Source organism: Palaemon carinicauda, chromosome 16, assembly GCF_036898095.1.
Source record: "Palaemon carinicauda isolate YSFRI2023 chromosome 16, ASM3689809v2, whole genome shotgun sequence".
NCBI classification, from domain to species: domain Eukaryota; kingdom Metazoa; phylum Arthropoda; class Malacostraca; order Decapoda; family Palaemonidae; genus Palaemon; species Palaemon carinicauda.
The window spans coordinates 99,707,723-99,713,303 of record NC_090740.1 but is presented as its reverse complement, the minus strand read 5'-3'; positions in this window follow the sequence as shown (position 1 = coordinate 99,713,303).

Below are 5,581 nucleotides of genomic sequence, written 5' to 3'. Positions count from 1 at the left end.
ATTAATATAAGCAGTGTAATGTGAGGTGTAATATCTTTGGATTTGACGTAAAATGTATTTTCCATTCAACTTCAGAACTTCCAGGTATATAATAGATCTCAAAGAGATGTTGTTGATGGCCACCATAGTAAGTGTAGGAATGTGATATCTGATGTTCCACAGGGTAGTGTTCTTGGCCCATTACTTTTCATACTATATACACATGGCATGTGGTTTGGCCTAGAAAACTAGCTTGTGGTATATGCATCAATTCCATCCCCTGAATGTAGATCTGGGTTTGGTGAATCCCTTAATAGAGATTTAGCTAAAATTAGTGCAAGGTGTAAATTATTGGGTATGAAGTTGAATCCTAACAAAATTCAAAGTATGATTGTAAGTAGGTCAAGGACGGTGACTCCTCAATATCCAGATCTCAGTATTAATAATGTTTCTTTAAATTTTTATGACTTTTAAAATTTTAGGTGTGATTTTCGACAGCATATTTATTTTTGAGAAACACATTAGGTCTGTGTCTTCTTCAATTGCATAAAAAATTGTCTTATTGAGAAAGTCTTACAAGATTTTCGGTGATCAATCTATTCTGAAGAAATGTTTCAATTCTTTCATTCTTCCTTGTTTTGATTATTGTTTTTCCTGTATAGTGTTCAGCTGCTGATTCTCATCTTAATTTGTTGGACAGAAACTTACGGTCTATTAAATTTCTTTTTCCTGACCTAGATATTAATCTTTGGCACCGTCGTTCAATTAGTTCATTATGCATGTAGCAAAAGATTTTTCATAACTCTGGCCATCCTCCACATTCAGATATCCCTGGACAATTCTATCCTGTTCGTAGTACTAGGCAGACAGTTAATTCTAATAGCAAGGCCTCCTCCATCATGAGGCTCAATACAACACAGTATTCTAAAAGTTTTATTCCAGCTGTTACCAAGTTGTGGATTGATCTTCCTAATCGGGTAGTTGAATCAGTAGAACTTCAAAAGTTCAAAGTTAAAGCAAATGATTTTATGTTGACCAGGCTGACTTCAGTATTTTTATTGTTTATATATGACATATCTGTTTTTGACGTTAATAGTTTATATGGGACATCTTTTTTGCATTGTTACCGTTTTTAAGATTATATAATGTTAATTTATTCTCATCATTTATTTATTTCCTTATTTCCTTTCCTCACTGGGCTATTTTTCCCTATTGGAGCCCTTGGGATTGTAACATCTTGCTTTCCCAACTAGGGCTGTAGCTTGGCTAGTAATAATATTAATAATAATAATAATAATAATAATGATAATAATAATAATAATAATAATAATAATAATAATAATAATAATAATAATAATAATAATAATAATAATATAAAAACCATATTTTGTCTTATTGCAGTGGTAACAACCAGACACAAATTACTCGAAAAACCCCCACCTTAGTGGCTTGCTTCAGCATCCACCGCATGCCTGGCCCCAGATTTGGGCACCCAGGGGACGAGTGCCCCACTAACGACCAGACGCTAATGACTCGAAGAACTCCAGCGCCAGGGGATTGGTTCAAAATCCACCTCATGCAACCCCCCAGATTTACCTACAACAACACCAAGGACGACAGCCAATTCAGAACAGATGTTGAAGTCCGTAAAAAGAAAGACATCCTTCAACAAGATGTATACACAAGAGGAGTATACATTTCCCTTGGTGAGTGATCCACTATTATTCATGATGTATGCTAAGGATGCTACACGGGGCTTTTTAGAACGGCATTTCAGTCACAAAATTTATTCTGCAAGGATTACTGGTCTTTTGACTTCGATCAAGAGTAAAAAGTCTTCCTAATGAAGGAACATACGGAAAATACCCTTATGGAGCTGTGGCTGCAGGCCGCAGTTATCAATGCTGATGAAATTGGCAACCTCCTAAATGGGTGGGATGATGTTGTAAGTTTTAAGTTCCCTTGAATAGTCAATGAATGAACTGGGAGTGGGTGGGTAGTGGAAGGAATTGACAACATCAAATTTTTTTCCTCCGCCAGGCCGTAATGGCTGGGATGGGCGCTTCCATTCTTCCCAATAAAGATGTCCGTGGTGGAATTTCCATCTCTATTCCTTTTGGAAGTGGGAATTCCTTGTTTTATTCAGTCTCTGGCTGCCTATTACATGGCTATACAAATCCAAAGACCTCGTTGGGCAAACATTGTTTGCTCTGCAAATAGTATCCGACGTTGCATACAATATGTTAACTTCCACAAGGTTGTCATGCCTATTCAGTAGGAGGACATTTCACGTTTTGAGTTAATGAATCAATTCTCCAGTTATCAGGAAGGCAAATACTTGGTTCTCCTTTATCAAAGAAATTTGTGAATGATTATAAAAAGGCTGGTGTGTCTAAAGCTTTTTCCCATTTGCTGGTTAATTGAAGTTTAACTATTCTTAGCGAACTCCAGTTGAGGACAAATATAGCAGGGAGTTCCTTGTGTGAGGTTGTTATTGGAGAATGGGAGACATAAAGATGAAGATTTTGGAAACGCTATATGAAAACTATTTTCACCCATCTAGTTTGGGGGTATTAATTCCATTTACAGAGCCGCTAGAGTTTTAGACGTGCGAATTACCATAAACAGCGTAAAAGACTATTTGACCATGAAAGATGCCAATACTCTGCATACACTCAAAAAAAAAAATTCTCCACACATCAAATTGTGTCCAGGTCCAAAAGTTATCATCAGCTGCGATCTCTCCGATATGCGGCATTTATCTATTCAACAAGGGTGTAAACTAAATTCTGACTTGATTAGATATTTTCTCCCGCTACTTCAAGATTGTTACTCTTAGAAATAAGAGTACCTAAAAGAAGGAAATATAAAACTTTACAATGTTTCCTCGTATGAAATCAAAGCAGCCATTGCAGACTATGTTATATGTACTCTAAGGCAAATGATATATAAACATTCAACTCGGAGAATTGCTCTCACATATCTTGACATCCTCCCTCAACTCATAAAAAACTATAATAGGTCCCCACACAGAGGGTTAGGAGGGAGAGTGCCCCCTCTTGAAGTTCATGGAAATCAAAAAGTGGCAATTTCGGTGAATGTATAACGCAAGCATCTTTACATCAAAACAGAATAGTAAGGCGCTAGACGTAGGTCAGTCAGTGCGCATTACAAGTGGGATCCATGGTGGGTTTAAAATTCAGAATATATTAGAAATATTTAAAATTCAGAGCGCGGGGAGGAGACAGGCTCCATTGACTTATTATCTGGAGGATCTCGGTGGTGAAAAAGTTAAGGGTGTTTTTTATAAATCGAAACTAATACCAACAGCCATACCAGAAACTTTCCCTATTGACATTATCAGAAAAAATGTTATGAAGGGCAAAGTCAAGTCCTTCATGTCATGGAGGGGTTACCCTCTGAGTTTTAACTCATTGGTGGATAGTAAAGATGATGAAAGACTGCTACGAGAAACTTGGAAATGAAATCACACATACACAAACATGGGGATTTTCTTCTCTTCTTAGATAACCTCTCACAGAAAAAAAGTGTTCAATTAATTCCTTTAATAAGGAGAACGCATCACGACTGTTCATCAAAGATCTTCTCTCACTTTGAAGGAAAATCTAACTTGTGATAGTAAACTAATAGAAAAAGTATAAAAATATAAGGGTGAAATAAGGACAGTAGCTCGGAAAAAGACGCCGCTTGAAGCGATAAGAAAAATCTTATCATCGCAGAGAGAGGGCACCACACTTTCCGTACTTCTACCTCTAGAGGTGAGGTTGATTGGGGGTTTATTTAGGAGGCGAAAGAATACTGTCTGGTATCGTGAAAGATAGTGGAAGGGTCTAATTACCGCCAAGATGATTGAGAAATAAGTGTTCAAAACACTAAACAGAATGTAGAGGGATATGGAAGGAGGAATAAGTAGCAGGGTGAAGAGCGTAAAAGATTTTTGCTACTAAATTCAGTCAAAACGATACAAACGATCAAGTAGAAGTTAGAAAACGCAAGAAAGAAAAGGATGCGTAAAGAATTGGATTAAAAAGGTAGGCGTGATCCTCTCCCCCTCCCTACGACACGGGCATACTCCAATCCCCCTTTGGAGAATACTAGTGACGTAAAATTATACTGGTCCAACAGAAGTTATGCCCTTGCATTCCTTAAATTCTTTGAAGGCCTGGAGGATTTCAAGTGGGATGATAGGTGAAACTTGAGAAAACCCATCCACCGTTTGAATTCAATAGACGTGTTCAAGAAAGTAATTCAGCAAGCCGGTGCTATTGAGGAAGAGGAAGTGCCTTTTTATAAAACCCTGCTAGATACAGTGGGAATGTCCAATGCTTACATAAAGAACACAAAAGCTTGGATGCATATATATGGAATTAAAGGAGAGGGAGAAGAATATGGCAGGAAACTGAAGGAATAAAAGTGGAAGGTAAACTGTGCTGGTTTCCTTATTAGGAATGACTGTGTACCGGGTAAAGTCTACGTGAAATACATGTGTTAGCATGTTCTATCTGGAAGGCCTGTAAAGGGGGTGGGGTTTCAGTGGTTTAGTTGTAATCAGAGATAGTTTAGGTTTCATGATCAGTTTATAAGACGATCCCCGCACGATGCAGTCCTCGCCGCTAAAACTAAACATCACCAACTTTATGGCGCACCTTTTAAATAAGGGGAATGTATGTTTGCTAGTGGGGGGTAGTTCCAATGGCATAGTATCCTACGGACTTGCGGCGCAAACATATAAAGCCTACCCCTACTGTGATATTTTGAACAGTCTAAGAGGGCTCTTTAATTTAAGCAGATGCATTTGCGAAGACCCTCATCCCGTTTGAAGTATCATTTTGCGGAAAACACCGAGTTTCCTCACCCAGTTTAGTTATGGCTATTTTTATGATCATGCCAGTGACAGAAAATTTTGATTGTGTGTGGGTATTTCAAGGGATACTCACTTTGTCAGGAACTTGCAAAATTATACAACTGACACGCACTTTTTTAACTTTAATAGGTGTATACACGAATTGGAACAGTCTACACTTGAAAAGGGAAATTAGAGCATTAATATCTACGCAATTCACAATGAAATTAAGAGGTGTGGTTGTGCTGATGCAGTATGGATGCCATATTACTTTACAAAGTGTGTGAATTTGTGCAGGAGGAAGGTTGGCAATGGTAACCAACTCATTTTATTCATATCAGGAAAATGTCTCCAGCCTCCGGAATTGGAAAACATAGAAAGGATTTCCTTTGTCACACCAGAAGATTTGCTTGTGGCCGGTGGTATATGAATGTACCCTACTTATTTTCTTATTTGTTGAAAGAGTCTCATTTATTCAAATAAATTTAGTCATATGTTGAAAAGAAAAAAAAATACAGTGTAAGATCGCCCCTTTGTCTTTTTATCTTCGAGTTAAATGTTCTTTTCATTCTACCAAGGAGAATAATTATGTAATAGGGGTGATACGTTTTTTGTTTATACAAGTAAATTTGATCGTATGTTTAAAAAATATTCAAGGTGTAAGATTCCCCATTTGTACTTTTATCTTCGACTTAAATGCTTTCATCATTCTGTGAATGAAAGTAATTATCTAATAGG